General features: G+C 38.6%; 1 protein-coding gene and 1 pseudogene across 4 annotated transcripts in view; one reads left to right on the forward strand and one right to left on the reverse strand.

Annotated features, from left to right (window-relative positions):
• The window catches only part of SUGCT (succinyl-CoA:glutarate-CoA transferase), a 966,251-nt gene that overhangs the window by 594,577 nt on the left and 352,152 nt on the right, over nucleotides 1-19,522 (reverse strand). The gene's annotated exons all lie outside the window — the stretch shown is intronic.
• Nucleotides 16,331-17,561, forward strand: LOC128598876 (heterogeneous nuclear ribonucleoprotein F-like; annotated as a pseudogene).

Below are 19,522 nucleotides of genomic sequence, written 5' to 3' on the forward strand. Positions count from 1 at the left end.
AAGCAAATTATTGTGTTTTAACATTTATTTTATAGTCATATGCTTCACAAAAGCAAAATAAGGAAAATGAAAAAATACACATAAGACATGAATATGGTTTCCTTTTAAAAAGTAATAAGTAACACAGATACTGAGACAAGATAATGCCTCCATACACATAATAATGTCTTGGGCTGCCTCTAACCTACTAGAATTAAGTGAAGTGCAAAGCTAGGTTTCCAGTAAAAAGTCTCTGGTGTTCTCACCTAAATCCACGGAAGACAGTAGTCCTCATCACTAAAACCACACATAAATCAGAAAGTTGGCAGCTCTTGCTCTGCAGAGTCCAAAACTTAAGCTGCTTGGAGACTGAACTTCCTCTCACCCTAAAAAGGATGGATGCTACCCAGTCAGGATGAAGCAATGAGAAAGGAGTTTCTAAAAGCTGAGGGAGACAAAGAGACTGATTTTATTTCCAGAACCATATAATATAGCTCTTATTAAAATGCATGTATGGATTCCCATCCAAACATATTTAAGTCAAAAAGAGAAAAGCTAGAAAATTTTTCAAATGTGGAGTTTTAAGAAAGAACAGAAAGAAAGCAGGTGCAAATAAATACTACCAAAGAAATATTTCAAAGGAAAACACAGAAAAAGTTCATTGTCTTTGAATTAGTATACTGTTATGGGAACTTATTTTTCTATCTTACCATCAATTTTACTCCCACAGACGATTATAAAATGAAAAAGAAAATATAAGAAAAAATTTATAAAATGAATTGTGTGTAACACAAATTGCCCTTCTTATTTGAAGCAGTGTCAGAAAGCATGGTAAGAACAAGCAGTTGGTTTTTACATCAGTCACAAACTGAGCTCCCCTAATCTTCTCTATTCATTCATCTTAAAAATGAAAACAGATTATACGAAATCATTTCTAACAACTCCAGCAACCCAACCAAAAAACTGAAGCAGAATCATGGAATGCTAAATAGCACAGGTTCTGGAACCACCTTTTCTAGTGGTGTCACCTTCAGCGGTAAGATACTTAAATTCCACATGCCTCAGTTTCTTCGTTTGAGAAAAGGGGATAACAATACCTCTTTCACAGAGTGTTTACAAGAGGTAAAGGAGGTAATCCATATAAAGTATTTAGAATAGTTCCTGGCACATAAATACTCAATAAATATTAGCTATGATTGTTATCAATGTTTACTAATTATGTTTTTCATGAAGGAATTTGGAATGTTTGGTGCAAAGAAAAAAGTTATTAAAAACAAAAGTGTTATACAGAATGTTTTGAAAGGCTACTAAAAAGAAAGAAACAGGATCATGGTTAAGAAGAAAGGACCCCTAACTAAACAGTAAAAGTACCTGAATAGTTGAAATAGGCTTTTCCTTAGGGATCCTTCTTTGTTCAAATACTATATATTCACCAAGTTGCTTCCTGGTCTTGATTTATAGCTCTTATTATTTCTGATCTTATGTAAACTGCACTTCTAGGAAAAAGTATTTCCTATCATAGGTTATTAAACTAGTCTCTAGCTAAAGTCAGAGTTTTGTCACTGTGAGTCCTTTTTCCCTAGGACTTATAACTCCTTAGATTCATTGAATGGCCAACTCCCAGACTCCAAAATTGGAAATGCAAACCCCAAGGAATAAAGAGTCCTTAGCCTACCTTTCCTGAATCCTCACAATGGATCATTCTCTTCTTGGGTCTTAACAATAGCCTGCCTACGTTAATAAATTAGTAGCCTCTCACCAGCTATTCTACCCCTATGTTTCCTTGTCAGTTCTCGGTGCTCATCACTCCCACTTTACAAGGCAGCAGAGCACACAAAGGGCAGAGCCCCTGTCTAAATCATCTTAGCGTCTAGTCCTGTTGCCACCTAGTACATAGCAGACCTTTTAAAAAGTTTACCTGAATTGTGCAAGGCACTACTGTAGCCTATATTGTCATTCAATGACTTCTTAGGTTGTAATAAAAGCCCAAGTAAACTTTGTACCAGCTTGTAATGAGAGAAAATTCAAAATTTCTCCTTTTTAAGTCCAGATAGTATAATTTAAAAAAGAAAAAATACACACACACACACACACACACACACGCACACATATCTGAGGCTTTGGGAGATATAGCCTAGTCCAGAAGAAAAAATCAAACCAAATCAAAAAAAATCTTTCCTCAATCTCGGAAGAATAATTCATGATTGACAAGAAAGGAGTAAATCACAGCTAAAGAGTAACATGCAAATGAAAGAAGGATGCAAAACAAAAAGCATTTTAGCAAATTCAAAGGGATGAACTGGGTTTTTTTGTTTGTTTGTTTTTGTTTTTTGTGATGATTACCTATATTGTAGACTCAGCTGTCTCTGTTCAAACCCATGCAAGTAAAGGTACAAGAAGCTTTTTCCTTCCTACACACTTATGTCTTCTTTGGAATTCAGGTTTATACCCATTACCTCTAGGAATTGAGTTGAGATAGAACATGACTATCCAAGGACTCTGAAAGTTGGGTGGGAAGTAAGCAAAATGCAATGGCACAGAAATGTGTCACGCCAGCTGGAAGCCAACAGAATACAGACTATAAGATGGTTGGGTCATCAAATACCAATTAGAAGAGCAGTTCATGCAAGTCCTTGCCACAAGAGACATATTAATATATTCTGCTCAGATAGAGACAAAATTGGCTCCCAAGAGGTGTCCATGAAAGTGGGCACCAAGCAGCCTTAACTCTGCTTCTGTCCTGATCTTCACTAGAGTCCATCTTCCTTAACTGCTCCTGTCCTGACTCTTTCACTAGAGTCCATCTTCCTTAACTCTGCTCCTGTCCTGACTCTCACTAGAGTCCATCTTCCTTAACTCTGCTCCTGTCCTGACTCTTCACTGAGAGTCCATCTTCCTCAGCTCTGCTCTTGTCCTGACTCTTCACTGGAGTCCATCTTCCTCAATTCTGCTCCTGTCCTGACTCTTCATTGAAGTCCATCTTCCTCAACTCTACTCCTGTCCTGACTCTTCACTGGAGTCCATCTTCCTCAACTCTGCTCCTGCTTTGAGGTACCATTGCCACTCTTCACTAGAGTCCATCTTCCTCAAGTCTGCTCCTGTCCTGCCTCTTCACTAGAGTCCATCTTCCTCAACTCTGCTCTTGTCCTGACTCTTCACTGGAGTCCATCTTCCTCAACTCTGTTCCTGCCCTGACTCTTCACTGGAGTCCATCTTCCTCAACTCTGCTCCTGCTTTGAGGTACCATTGCCACTCTTCACTAGAGTCCATCTTCCTCAAGTCTGCTCCTGTCCTGCCTCTTCACTAGAGTCCATCTTCCTCAAGTCTGCTCCTGTCCTGCCTCTTCACTGGAGTCCATCTTCCTCAAGTCTGCTCCTGTCCTGACTCTTCACTACAGTCCATCTTCCTTAACTCTGCTCCTGTCCTGACTCTCACTAGAGTCCATCTTCCTTAACTCTGCTCCTGTCCTGACTCTTCACTGGAGTCCATCTTCCTCAGCTCTACTCCTGTCCTGACTCTTCACTAGAGTCCATCTTCCTCAACTCTGCTCCTGCTTTGAGGTACCATTGCCACTCTTCACTAGAGTCCATCTTCCTCAAGTCTGCTCCTGTCCTGCCTCTTCACTAGAGTCCATCTTCCTCAACTCTGCTCTTGTCCTGACTCTTCACTGGAGTCCATCTTCCTCAACTCTTTTCCTGTCCTGACTCTTCACTAGAGTCCATCTTCCTCAACTCTGCTCCTGCTTTGAGGTACCATTGCCACTCTTCACTAGAGTCCATCTTCCTCAAGTCTGCTCCTGTCCTGACTCTTCACTACAGTCCATCTTCCTCAAGTCTGCTCTTGTCCTGACTCTTCACTGGAGTCCACCTTCCTCAACTCTGCTCCAGTCCTGACTCTTCACTGGAGTCCATCTTCCTCAGCTCTACTCCTGTCCTGACTCTTCACTAGAGTCCATCTTCCTCAACTCTGCTCCTGCTTTGAGGTACCATTGCCACTCTTCACTAGAGTCCATCTTCCTCAAGTCTGCTCTTGTCCTGCCTCTTCACTAGAGTCCATCTTCCTCAACTCTGCTCTTGTCCTGACTCTTCACTGGAGTCCATCTTCCTCAACTCTTTTCCTGTCCTGACTCTTCACTAGAGTCCATCTTCCTCAACTCTGCTCCTGCTTTGAGGTACCATTGCCACTCTTCACTAGAGTCCATCTTCCTCAAGTCTGCTCCTGTCCTGACTCTTCACTACAGTCCATCTTCCTCAAGTCTGCTCTTGTCCTGACTCTTCACTGGAGTCCACCTTCCTCAACTCTGCTCCAGTCCTGACTCTTCACTGGAGTCCATCTTCCTCAACTCTGCTCCTGTCCTGACTCTTCACTGGAGTCCACCTTCCTTAACTCTGTTCCTGTCCTGACTTTTCACTGGAGTCCATCTTCCTCAACTCTGCTCCTGTCCTGACTCTTCACTAGTGTCCATCTTCCTCAACTCTGCTCCTGTCCTGACTCTTCACTAGAGTCCATCTTCCTTAACTCTCTGCTCCTGTCCTGACTCTTCACTGAGAGTCTATCTCCTCATTCTGCCTGTTCCATCTCTCCCGTTCCATCAACCCAGGAATCTTCTCTAGCTGTTGGTGAGAGACTGTATTCTGCCTCATTGTGTAGAATGGTCATTTGTTGTATCTGCTACTTAGCTCTGCGCTTCTTTCTTGTGGCAATGGTACCTCAAATTTTTTTTCAACATTTTCTGCATTCCATTGTCAATTCATGCATGTGGGTAAAACTGACTCTCTATCCCTTTAGAACCTAAGCAAGATCATGAATTAAAATAATTAAATCTTCCTACACAAACTAATCCAAAAAATAGAGGAAGAAGATATACTTTCCAACTCATTTTATGAAGCCAATATTACCATGATACTAAAACTAGATAAAAATATTATAGGAAAATAATATAATGAACCAATATCTCTCAAGAACAAAGACATAAAAATGAACCACACGTGACATGCACACACAAACTGAATTCAATATATAGAAAAGATCATGTTGATTTCGTGGAGTTCATTCCAAAAGTCAAGGTAGATTCAATTAACGTAACTCACTATACTAACAGAATAAAGAAGAAAATCCATATGATCATTTCAATTGGCACAGAAAACTCATTTAACAAAATTCAACATCAATTTATTATTTTTTAAAAAAAAACTCATCAAACTAGAAATAGAAGGGCCCTTTCTCAGTCTGATAGATAAAATCTATATACTAAAAAAGAAAAACAACTAACATAATACTTAATAGCAAAACACTAAGCCATTTTTCTCCAATACCCAGAAATAAAGCAAATATGCCTACTTTTATCCTTTACTCAGAATTACACTGAAAGTTCTAGCCAAAGCAATAAAACAAGAAAAAGAAATTAATGGCATACAGATAGGAAAGCAAAAGGTAAAATAAACTAATATGTTCATTAATGTGTAAATAATAAAATCAGGCTAATAAGGTCCAATGAGAAAACAATTCCTGAATGTTAGTACAAACTCTTTTCTGTTCTGCTATCTTTTATTGTGGTGAAAAAACTCTCAGGCCTCTGGCATTAACTATACAAAGCCAGAGAATAGAATTATCCCTTTTAAAAGGGCCTGAAAATGATCCTAGTGACATTAAGTCATGAATCAAGTTGGTTTGAAAGTAATTCTATGCATGAACTTTTAAGTTGTGTGGAATAATAAATTCCCTTTTTGGCTTAAGCCAATTTGGATTAGGTTTTCTGTCACTTATCACCTAAGAGTCCTAATTTCTTCTTCATATCTTCTTTCGTACCTTAAATCTCTTCAGGGAACAGACTTTCAAATTCTTTTGGTTCCATTTTTTCTTCCCTTACAAGAAATCCAACTTGACTAGGTAAAATAACCTATAAGTTAGTATAAATAAATATTATCCTGCTACATCTGTGAGTAATAAATGTAATATGATACAATTTTTTTAAATTCTTGATTTTAAGTCAAAATCAGTCTGATGTAAACCTTTCACCAGTACAAATGGTACATACATCTATTAGATTGCTTCTAGATTCACTTTCCATATTGCAATAATAGTGAAATAGCAATCAGACATGGCAGATTTGTACATGTAGATATATAAAGTGTTTTTTTTAAATATTAATTATGGGCAAAGATATCAGGATATATGAGAACCATGTAATACACATTAGATTTTCAAGCATGGAGGCTCAATCCAATCACTTTTATCTGCACCCCAAGAAGATCCCCTTATGATTCCATCTTTTGTTCATTCCACAATGTCTCTCAGACCCTTCCAAAAATCCTTCTCCAAAATAATTAAATCACCTTTTTCTCACCCTTATTTCTCATTCTATGGTTCTTTACCTGTAGCCACTGTCATTATGATATCATTAATAAGACTGGGCCTCATAAGAGCACTAATTTATTCTTTACTAAGACCTCAGCTTTACTTGATCAAAATGTTTTAGGAAAAGCTCAACCAAAATAAGACCCTATTTGTTATGTGACACTTGGGAGCACAATTTAGGGAGATATAAAAAGAAGATACAGAAAGAAGAAGAGCCAATATTAATGGGTTCGGCACCCATAACACAGTGGTTAAGACGGCAGTCACATACACCAAGGGTGGCGGGTTCCAACTTGGCCCAGGCCAGCTAAACAACAATGACAACTGCAACACCAACAATACAAATAGCCAAACGCTGTGGTGGGAGCCTGTAATCTCAGGTACTTGGAAGGCTAAGGCAAGAAAATCGCTTAAGCCCAAGTGTTTGAGATTGCTGTAAGCTGTGACAACACAGCACTCTACTGAGGATGACATAGTGAGACTCTGTCTCTAGAAAAAAAAAAAAGAATGTGTTACAAGGTTACTGCTGCTTTGGTCAACTGAGACTCAATCCCAAGGAGATATTTCTGATAAATCACAAATAATATACCTTCAGAAATGGTCTTATCAAAGGATAGAAAAGGTGGAATATTTAACCCCTGTCTCCCCATAGTTCATACCTCACTGGCTGAGGGTTGCCCCTGGAGGCATGAAATTCCTGGCATTTCTGAACTTCTCTATGTGGGGTAAGAAAGAACCTGTGATATGAAAGTAAGCTCTCAGTCAGAGATTCAGAGAGCAAAGCTGCTTGAGGTGGGAGGCTTTCATGAAACAAGGACCTGTCCACCACATCTGCAGGAGAGCTCAAATTGGACAGAAGGGATATGGAATGTGACATCAACAGTATCAGATACACTGTCCCACAGAGCTTTCAAGTCGCTTCATCCTTGTGATCACAGTAATACCAACAATCTCCTTCTGTCTTCCTCTCATTATCTTATGGATTTCTCCATAGTCTCTACAAGCATTTTCATTCACTTACTTAACATACTAAATTTCTATTTCTAACCTAGTGCCATTATTTCTGTTTCTAACAGTTCCATTATTAAATATAATATACTAGCCTTTGATCACTATTATTCAAAAGACAAAGAAACTTAAGCTTGATATAAAGTCCTTCATCTGACCAGTCTGTCTTTACTCTTCTTAGAAATGATCTTCTTGGGCATTCTCCCTTTCTTTCTTTGGGACACCACACCATTCTCTCACTCCCAATTTCTCCTCCCCCATCTTCCCTTCTGTTACTCTCTGCTCTCTTCTGTGACTCTCATCTCTTCCCCCGACTCTTTTCCCTCTCTCTAATATAAAATAAACTCATATTTCGGCCTAGAGAAATTCTGCAGCACCTACTGAGCAGCTGAGCATTTTCCAAACCTATCATTTGGTAGCCAGCATAGGGATGTCAGAAAATCACTTCTTTACTTCTGCAGGAGAAAAGTCACTTTTCACCCCTGTAAGAGAACTGACTCTTTCTCCTCTGGAGGGAGAGTGGCTTTGTACTCAAAACTGCTCCCTCCTTTGCTGACCATCTCCTAGGACTTTACTCTCAGTGCCCCTAAATAATAATAATTTTTTTTAAAAAGATCTTCTTGAGGAAATAGGAACATTAACTTTGAAGAGTTTCAAGAATAAAAAAGACATAGTTCCCTGCTCTCCAGCTGCCTAGCAGAGAAAAGAAGTCAAGATCACAAATAACTAAAACATAAGGCAAAATAAGCTAAGTGCTATAAGAGAGGTACATACACAGTGCTTTGAGGGCTCAAAGGAGATAAATATCACATCTAGTTGGCAGGATCAGGAAGGATATGTGAATGAGGAGGCTTGTGAGCTGACCTTTGAAGGATGGATGGGATTTTGTCAGTAAAAGGTGGCTAGAGGGCTTTCTAAATATAGAGTATTATAAGCAACGCTCCAACCGCAGAAAAATGCATGTTCCTTTGAGAAACAGTCTGGCTTGGCTGGAGCATAATGTACACATCACAGAAGTGCACTGGGAGATACAGCTGGAAAGGACCACTCAGCAAGCATTTTAACCATTTCAGTAATCTGTCATCAGTGTTCAACTGTTAAGAATGGCATGACAGTAAGGCCTCTTATGGTAAGGCCTATCAGTTGTATATTATTTTTTAATACCAATTTAGTATTCCTATTTTAAAATTTCTGCAGGATCAAACTTGTTGACAGAAAATGTAGAAAGTCAGAGGAGGTCATTCCCATATGGTCATACAAAGATAGCATAAAAGTTTAAGAGCCTGTGATCTTTTTTATCTTTCTTTGCCCAATTACTGTTTAAAGAAAGAAGTGATGGTTTGCATTTTACAAAAGAGGGAGAGTGAGGTAATAAAAAAAAAGATGAATGAACAAAATAAGTCAATGTTTAATACTCTCTTCAACAGGTGCCTGAATCCACACATATATGTAATTTTAAAGGAAATTAGCCAAAATAAATAACGGGGAAATCAATGTTAAACACATTTGTATGCATGTGGTTTTTCTCCACATCCTGGGGGATTAACATTTTACTCTTGCTGTAGTCTCATTATTAATCTTATTCTTACCAGAGTCAAATGGAAAGTAAGTCAACTAAAATGTAATAACTGGAGATAAAAGGAAATTGTTTCTTTCTTACAGAATAAATACTTCAGTTCAGCTTAAAGACTGTTTTAAACAGTTGTAGCAGTTGTTTTGTCAGCCCAGAAATTCACAGTCTTAGTCTGGCTATTGTAAACACACAATAGTATGACTTAATATCAATTAGCACTTTACAGAGCACATTCCCATACATTTAACATTTATAATAATTCTGGGGAAAAAAATGGTCCGGAAAACATTATCCTCACTTTACAGATTATAAAACCAAGGTTCAAATTATACAATTATATACATATAAAATCATGAATTATAAAAATATAAAATTATATAATTATGAAAACAAGGTTCAAATTGACTTTCCCATGTCAGAGTTGTAATAAAGCATTTTAAGTTCCATTTCATTCCAATTTCTCTGAAATAAATCATCTTATTTGCTAAGTAATTCACCTTTATGAATCTGTACAATGCATGAAAGGGGGACATTTCTTTCAGTAACAGTCTATGAGTGTACATGCCAGTTTTTAGATATTTAATATTCTTCCATGGTTTCCTTTCACAAAGCAAAGACAAAATGATCTCCTACATGCCCATAGCTTTAATTCTTAAGGGGTCTCAAAAAAAAAAAATCCTTAAAAGGCTATTGAATTAATTCAAAGTGTTTCTTAAAGAAAAGTTTGGTCTTCCCTTTAATAATTTTAGTATGCTTCTTCCATAAAAAGACAGAACTTCTGTATGTACTAAAATATAAATTAACTCCTTGATGAGGCTCCCCTACTTTCTGAGATTGATGGGAATGAGAGAATATGACCAGGAGCAGATAAATGATTCTCAAACTAGAATCTGCATGCAGATCACTTGGGGATCTTGTTAAAACGTTTGCTGACCACTGGTCTGGAGCAGTGGTTCTCAGCCCTGGCTACATAGTCTAATCAGCTGGGGAGCTTTAAAAATACTAATGATCCTGTCAGTATCCCAACAGATCAGTTAATCCAGAATCTCTAGGGGTGACCCTGAAATCTTGTTTTTTAAAAGTTCTCCACATGACTCCTGTGAACAGTCAGGTTTGAAAACGACTGGTCTAAAGGAAATATTCTCTTCCTACTCATATCTCAGCATCTATAACCAACATCCCAAAGTCAAAGCTTAAAGTCCAGGCCTTCAATCATTCACAACTTATTTCTGCACAACTTCGGCACTGTTGTCACTAAAAACACAATCTCTAGAACAATTCTTTGGTTGCTTTTCTTTGTTCTAAACTTCAGCACTTCAAAAACCTGCACAACTCTCTTCATCTCTTTCAAGATTGTCACTCCTTCCTTCTTCCTCCAGATAGCTGAAACCACCTGTGTTATCACTGGGCTATCATATACATATGACCTATATGTGATGTACAAGCACAGCCATCTTCATTCATTTTGTTCAAAGAAGAAATGGCCCTGTAGGCCCATGCAAGATGCACCCTCTAGCTGTTCCTTACTACAGTCTTGGGCTTCATCTAGGATCTGCTCATTGGTCACATCCTCTCCTGTATCGTCAGCATCTCCCTCTTATAGCTTCCTTTCCCAAATCTGGAAAACCTGCTAAATTCTACCCCCTCCAACCCCTCCGCACAAAAATTCCACCTCTAGGTACTTATTACTCAGTCTTCTCCCTTTATCATCTAAAGTACTTAAAAGAGATTCCATACTTGCTATCTCAATTCCATATACAATATTTACTTCTAAGCCTAATGTGTCCTGGTTTTTGTCGATACCATTCTACTAGATCTCTTCTTACAAAAGTCATCAGTTATCTACATTACCTAGTGAACATTTTTTAACCCTTATTTAACCCATCTATTAACACCTCTCTACAGCATTGCACACTGTTTCTCATTTTTCTGAAAGTCTGTGTTTCTGACACCACATTCTGTTGTTCTCATCATACTTCTGATAAATCCTGTTCTGTCTTTGGTGGATTCTTCATTCTTCAACCAACCTAGGTAAGCCAGTGGTCCATCTACTGCCCACTGTTCTCACCTGTACTGTGATCTTATTCACTCTAATACCTGTACCTACCACAGATGCTAATGATTCCTAAATCCCAATTCCCTGCCCAGAATGTCAGACTCATATAATCAACTTCTATTAACTGTTACTACTTGACTGTGCCAAATCCAAAGTGCCCAAACTGCACTAATTTCATTCTCTGCTTGCACTAATTTTATTCCTCTTCTTAAATTTTTCACCTTAATTGGTAAGTCTATGATCCACCCAGTTATATAGATTATAAATATTATATAGGCCTTTATTGTTTACCCCCCTTTCTCTCCCTCATTGTCCAAAGCTAACATTAGGTCTTGGAAATTTATACCTCACTTGCATCTCAAATGGATTTCCTACTACCACTAACCTAATCCAAAGCCTTCATAATCTTTTACATGGAAGACTGAAACTGTGTTTTCCTACCTACAGTTTTTTCTCCTAAAAACATCTTTTTACCCATTCAAAAGTGAAACACAAATATTACCATCTTAGTTATATGCCTGGAACTTACCAGTGTTTCCTTATCATACAAGACAATATTCAAGCTCTTCAACAGAGGTTCTCCAAAATTTAGACCTTGCCTCTTTGGCATTACCACTTAATACTCTTAGTACACTATAGTAAGAGTAATAAGTATTTCTGAGAGTAAAGTTTCTTGTAATATTCATTAAGGATTTTTTGGATTTCTGAGGAGTCTGTTGTTAATTTCGTCTTTGTTATTTCTGATTGATGAGATTAGAGATTTTACTCTTTTTTTCCTGATTAGGTTGGCCAAAGGTTTATCTATTTTGTTGACCAGGAACACTTTTGCACTGCTGGTGGGAATGCAAATTAATACATTCCTTTTGGAAAGAGATATGGAGAACACTTAGAGATCTAAAAATAGATCTGCCATTCAATCCTGTAATCCCTCTACTGGGCATATACCCAGAAGACCAAAAATCACACCATAACAAAGATATTTGTACCAGAATGTTTATTGCAGCCCAATTCATAATTGCTAAGTCATGGAAAAAGCCCAAGTGCCCATTGATCCACGAATGGATTAATAAATTGTAGTATATGTACACCATGGAATATTATGCAGCCTTAAAAAAAAGATGGAGACTTTACCTCTTTCATGTTTACATGGATGGAGCTGGAACATATTCTTCTTAGTAAAGTGTCTCAAGAATGGAAGAAAAAGTACCCAATGTACTCACCCTTATGATGAAACTAATGTAGGATCTTCACATGAAAGCTATAACCCAGTTACAACCTAAGAATAGGGAGAAGGGGGAAAGGGAGGGGAGGGAGGAGGGAGGGAGGTGGAGGGAGGAGGATTAATGGGATTACACCTGTGGTGCATCTTACAAGGGTATATGTGAATCCTAGTAAATGTGGAATGTAAAGGTCTCAGCAAAATAACTAAGAAAATGCTATGAAAGCTATGTTAACTAGTGTGATGAAAATGTGTCAAACAATCTATGAACCAAGTGTATGGTGCCCCATGATCATATTAATGTACACAGCTATGATTTAATAAAAATTAAAAAAAGGAAAATAAAATAAAATAAAATAAATAAATAAAAGAGTAATAAGTAGCTGAACCCTCTATCTAGAATCTCCTTCCTTCTACTCATCTCTACATGTTCAAGTAATTCATAAACTTTAAGACTTTTATCTCCCAGGCTTGGTGAAAGGTCCACCTCTGTAGATCCATATATTCTGTGCACTTCTGTATTATTCACATCAGTATGCAGCAGTTAAAAGAACTGCATATCCCAGAGAACTGGCTCCAATATGCCACTATTCATTAACTCTCAGTGGGTAAAATCATATAAAACTTCTTTAATTCCTCAGTTCTTCATATGTAAAATGAGAATAATATTCACCCTACTGCTTTGTCATTGAGAATTAATGAGATAAAGTATTAGGATACAAACCGACATAGCATGAGAACTCAATAAATTAGAACTGTAGTTGTTATTATTGTTTGCTATTGCTTTTAAATTCAGAACACAAAACTGTGATGTACAAAGTCTGACAATTAAGTTGATGAACTCATCCTAGAAAATGTGCCACATACCTCATTGCTGAATATCACTACAGTTACCTTCAAAGTACTGCCATGGGAAGCTATCCACCTAATCCGCCCTTCAAAGCAATTTGGAACTCTTTTTCTAGAATGGCCATCAGAGCTATTGTTGTATTATCCTTGAAGTCCTGAATGTCATCAAAATGTTCCATTCAATAATTCCTTTATCTTCATAACAAAAAAAGTCACTGGGGGGCAGATTAGTGAATAAAGAGGGCGTTTCAATACAGTTATTTCTTTACTGGCTAAAAACTCCCTCATAGACAGTGTCAAGTGCATTGTCCTGATGCAAAAGCCATGAGTTGTTGGCCAAGATTTTCAGTTAAGATTTTCCTAAGTGTTTCTATATCAATGCTTACTTGGTCTGCTATGCTTCACAGTCAGCTAATGATTCTGACACACAAGATGGCAAATTTTTGCAATGTTCTCATCAGTTCTGCTCATGACTGGCTGCCTTGACCTCTCTTTATCAGGGACACTTTCTCTTGCCTTGGGAAAACATTTTAAATGTGTACACTACCATTGTCTTCATGGCATTATCCCATGTCCAATACTTGGACTAACATGTTCTTGATCTCACTTCCACTCTTGCCAAGTTTTAACAAGAAATTTATGAATGTTTGTTCGTTGTTCTAATTTAAACTCTAACATTCTAACATTCTGACATTCTCACTATGCCACACAAAAACACACAACAATAACAAATACCACTCAGCAAGACACTACCACACGTCAACACAAACACAACTGTGAGATAACGATATACTAAGGTTATGAAACCTTACGAGCTGCTTGTACAGTGCTACCAATGCAAGCACATGGTGGCAAGTTTGCAAACTTAATCGTGTCAGACTTTCATATGCGTTCAATAACACCTCTTTAAAAGCCTTACTTCAGCAAGGAAATCTTTGTAAAATATTTTAACATTTTATCTTATTAAGTTAGTGTTTTAAGTGCTTACAAATACTTTTCTTACAAAAATAAAACATCATCTTGATACATATTAAAACAATAGCAAAAAAAGTCGCATAATGATTTGCCAATGAAAAGACAGAGTAGCAGTAGTTTTTCTTACAATAAAAATGATTATCCCAAATATATTTTTTTAATTTTTAATTGATAAACACATGAATACTATGAACCATGGATGACTTTTTTCTGGGAAAAAACAAGGTCCCTCATAACTATATTATTATGAATTATCTACACCCAAAATAACAGATCTTTCTTTTATTTCACTGTAGAAGACTTGATCTAAAAATATAAAATGTGAAGTTCTATATCTGCTAATTTTTTAAATATTAAAATATTCTGAATTTTGTTACTTCCAATTACTTGTATTAAAATTGAATTCAATTCCAAAGCCAAATTTTCTTCGTTATATTATAAGCCTGCTTATTATGCTAAGGAAAATAAAATGCAGCCCATTACAGAAGTGCCCACCAGGCTTCTTCATTACATGCCTGTAATTACTGCATATTTTTTCATATAAAGGAGATTAAACAAATACATTCCAGGTGTAACTTTCTATACTCAACAGTCTTAGACAAAGATTCATTTTTTCAGTCTTAACATTGCAATAATTTTGATTAGATCTTTACTTCATTCACCACTTACTATTGAAAGTAGTGTGCAAACATGTGGGTGACAAAATTCAGCAAGGTACTAAACAAGCCTTTAACAATTATGTGAGCCCAATCTCCTCTCTGCTCCACATTTGGGAAGAAAATACTTCTTTCCAAACTTGCGAACATTTCCAACTTGTCTACTTATAGTCTGTGGTTCTTTGGACAAGTAAAAAAGATTCACAGTCCTCCTTTGTGAAATAGGAATAATAGTATCTATCTAGGGAAAGTTTATATGAGCATTAATGAAAATGCACCAAGATGTAAAGTACTTAGTATAATGTCTGGATGCATTAACACCATTCCCTTACACAGTATTCACTGAGTTCTCACCCAAGTTCTAGGCACCTTGCATGCATTATTACTCTTGTTGATCCTTTAACAACCCTATGTGGCAGGTGCTATTATTCTCCTTTAACAGATGAGAAGCCATCTGTATACCACAATTCTGATTATTTCCAGGACAACAGGGCCAGAAAAACAAGGACTGGCACAAACCATTCCAGGGTTTCAGCAAGGAAAATAAATTCTAATGCCCTGAGGCATCCACTGGATGTAATTAACTTCCTTCTTTTCTATTAAAAATGAGAAAGTAGCATCCACAAGAAAATCAAGAAAAATAGTTGCTCAATAGTTTCCTGTGTTCTGTATTCAGTTGAGAAGCCCAAATAGAAAGTAAATATATCTTTAAACCCTGTCCAGTTATTCCCTGCGTTTGCCTCAGCCTTATCTGTGGGCCAAGTGTCCTGTTTGCCCACGTTACAGAGCTGTGATTCTTCATGGTAAAGACATCAGACCACGGAAGGAAAGCAGGATCATTCATTTTTAGGAGAAATATAGTATCTAAGTTCTGGTGACAGGGTAGGTTATTAAAATATTGTTTTACTTCTTGGTTTTGCTACCACTGAATAATCCAAAAGACTGAAACCACATTTAGTAATTTGTAGTCTGTATTTTGCCTCACTCCTACACTTTCTGAGAAGGCAGGCAGACCTTTTGTTCTCCCTTGCCCTAGAGCATCCCTACAAGGCTAAAGCAGAGTAGGCTGAAGAGAATTTCTCTTGCTAGCTATCCTTTTTCAAAGGCCTTGTATTATGGAGACAAAAAGAAGCCACTGCATTTGGTGTGAGGAAGGGATGGCATAATCAGCCAACAGGTGTGGCATAATCAGCAAGAGAAAGAAAAAGATTGCCCCAAGCTTAAGGATGGGCTGGTTTATGGGACCTACAAGCAAAGGGATCCACAAATTTCCCCCTTACAGAGCTCCAGAAACAAGGTTAAGTCTCCATGGGAAAGTAAATTAAAGGGCCCATGAGCTTTTTCTTCCTCCTCAGTGGCAGTGCGTGTGCTCCGAGCACCAGGGTGTGTATCGCTCTCCTGTTCTAAAGATTAAGAACAAAAGATGCACCTGGACTTTCCTCGGAGCTCTCTGCATTGTTAAGCTTCGGGTGGAATTTGAAGATCTTGAGCTGTAAGCTTTGCTACTTAATAGAAATCTGTCCTGCTCAACTCCATGGACAATTTGTTACCTACAGGAAGTGTCTCCCACTGAAAGCATCCAAAGTTCTTTAAGCCACACACAGACACACAAAAAATCAGTGCCCAAGGTGGTCTGACATCTACCCTACCAAGTGTCCATGATGCTGGGCCCTGAGAGAGGTAAAGGTTTTGTGGTCAACCTCCATGGCCTACCATGGTCCTGCTCTATGGAGGACGTGCAGAACTTCCTCTCTGACTGCACAATGCGTGATGGGACCACAGGTGTCCACTTCATCTACAATAGAGAGGGCAGGCAGAGTGGTGAGGCTTTTGTTGAACTTGAATGAGAAGATGATGTAAAAATGGCCCTGGAAAAAGACAGGGAAAGCATGGGACACTAGTACATCGAGGTGTTCAAGTCCCACAGAACCGAGATAGACTGGGTGTTGAAGCACAGAGGTCCCAAAATGGCTGACAGCAACAACGATGGCTTCGTCCATCTTTAAGGACTCCCATTTGGATGCACAAAGGAAGAAATTGTCCAGTTCTTCTCAGGGTTGGAAATAGTGACAAACGGGATCACATTACCTATGGACCCCAACAGCACGATAACAGGGCTTTTATGCAGTTAACCTCCCAGAAGTTATCTGAGAAGACTCTGGGAAGCACAAAGAGAGGATAGGGCACAGGGTATATAGAAGTGTTCAAGAGCAGTCAGGAGGAAGTTAGGTCATACTCAGATCCCCCTCTAAAGTTCATGTCTGTGCAGCAGCCAGGGCCCTATGACCACCCTGGCACAGCTAGGAGACACATCGGCCTTGTGAAGCAAGCTGGCTTGGACAGGACATGGCCTGCTGCCTACAGTGCAGGCTACAGTGGCTACAAAGAGCACAGCAGCCTCAGCGATGGCTACGGCTTCACCACTGACCTATTTGGGAGAGACCTCAGCGATTGTCTCTCTGGGATATATGACCACAGATATGGAGATGGTGAGTTTGCAGTGCAGAGCACCACTGGGCACTGTGTCCACATGAGGAGGCTGCCATACAAAGAGACCGAGAATGACATTTACGACTTCTTCTCTCCACTCAACCCTGTGAGAGATTGGCCCAGATGGAAGAGTGACTGGCAAAGCAGATGTAGAGTTTGCCACTCAAGAAGAGGCTGTGGCGGCAATGTCGAAAGACAGGGCTAACATGCAGCACAGATACATAGAGCTCTTCTTGAATTCAACAACAGGGGCCAGCAATGGGGCATACAGCAGCCACGTGATGCAAGGCATGGGGGTGTCAGCAGCCCAGGCCACATACAGTGGCTGGAGAGCTAGTCAGTGAGCAGCTGCTACAGGCTGGATACAGCGGGCAAAACAGAATGGGTGGGTATGACTAGTTTTGTAGGAACATTTAAGTTTTTTCCATCAAATTTTCACAGGCAACCATCAAGTAATGAAGAGCAGTTATAACTCTAGAGGAAGCCATGGGGACCCATTTTGCACCATGAGTTTGTGGAATCTGGATTAAAAAAATTACCTCTTCAGTGTTTTCTCATGCAAACTTTTCTTCTAGCATGTGATATTCAGTAAACTAAAACAATTTTCAACTTTTTCCAATTAACATTTTGGTAGTATACTTTCGCAGGGGTCCTCAAACTACAACCTGTGGGCCACATACAGCGATGTGATTGTATTTGTTCGCGTTTTGTTTTTTTACTTCAAAACAAGAAATGTGCAGTGTGCACAGGAATTTGTTCATAGTTCTTTTTTAAACTATAGTCCAATGGTCTGAGGGACAGTGAACTGGCCCCCATTTAAAAAGTTCGAGGATCCCTGCTTTAGAGTGATGTTATCTGAGTTTAAGTGGTTTAAGTATGTTAAATATGGACCTTTTGCCACAATATCGCAGTGAACACATTGGGGAGACGTGCTTTTTTGGAAAACTCAAAGGTGCTAGCTCCCTGATTCAAAAAGAAATATTTCTCATGTTCATTCTAGTTTATTTTCATTTAAAATCCTTTAGGTTAAGTTCAAGCTTTTGAAGACTTAGTATTTTTGTTTTTGTTTTTGTTTTTGTTTTGTAGAGACAGAGTCTCACTTTATCGCCTTGGTAGAGTGCTATGGTGTCACAGCTCACAGCAACCTCCAACTCCTGGGCTTAGGCGATTCTCTTGCCTCAGCCTCCCGAATAGCTGGGACTAAAGTCGCCCACCACAACACCCAGCTATTTTTATGTTGCTCTTTGGCCAGGGCAGGGTATGAACTCGCCACCGTCAGTATATGGGGCCAGTGCCCTACCCACTGAGCCACAAGTGCCGCCCTTTAAGAGTTAGTTTTGAGAATTGAGACACACTACTAATACTGTTGGAATTGGTGAAGGCTTGACTTAAAACTTTCTTTGTACTGTGATTTCCTTTTGGGTGTATTTTGCTAAGTGAAACTTGTCAATTTTTTTTGTTAACTAAATTTTTTTCTTAAAATAAAGATTTTTTCCCCAATGAAAAAATAAATAAATAAATAAAGGGCCCATGAGTCCCTCCTGAATACTTTGTTCTATGCACCATCCAGGCCTTCAGCCCTACAACTTAGTGAGTGAGAGAGGGAGCCTCATTATGACCAAAATCAAATTCCCTTCAAGTAGATTGGATGGTACCTTAAAGTTGCATTTAGGTTCATTTACAAGAAATACATAAGACAATTCTTGCACACTAGAGCTTAATGAGAAGATTGAAAAGCCCTTAAAAGATGTTTCAGTTTTGGGCGGCACCCATGGCTCAGTCGGTAAGGCGCTGGCCCCATATACCAAGGGTGGTGGATTCAAACCCGGCCCCGGCCAAACTGCAACAAAAAAATAGCTGGGCGTTGTGGCAGGCGCCTATAGTCCTGGCTACTCCAGAGGCTGAGGCAAGAGACTCGCTTAAGCCCAGGAGCTGGAGGTTGCTGTGAGCTGTGTGATGCCATGGCACTCTACCGAGGGCCATAAAGTGAGACTCTGTCTCTACAAAAAAAAAAAAAGGTATTTCAGTTTGAGTATAGTATCAAGGACTTTCTGAAAGCATGTTCAGCTCTTGTTCTTTCTTCTTTGCACTCCTGAGGATTGTACTGGCATTTTGTACTATAATGGTTCTGAAGACAAATTTCTAGATATCCAAATTGAATAAGTCCTAGTGCAATGAAGAAACCAAGCCATGCTCTATTGCCAAAGAAATACCCCATACTACTTTCTTTCTGCTTTGTGAAACTGGCAGCAGTAATCACATTTTTAAAGTTTTATTTTTAAGCTATTTTATTTATAATCAATAAAATATGCTTAAGCATCTGTACATGCATCAATAACATCTAACAATTGTTAACATGT

Source organism: Nycticebus coucang, chromosome 11 (genome assembly GCF_027406575.1).
Source record: "Nycticebus coucang isolate mNycCou1 chromosome 11, mNycCou1.pri, whole genome shotgun sequence".
Classification (NCBI taxonomy): domain Eukaryota; kingdom Metazoa; phylum Chordata; class Mammalia; order Primates; family Lorisidae; genus Nycticebus; species Nycticebus coucang.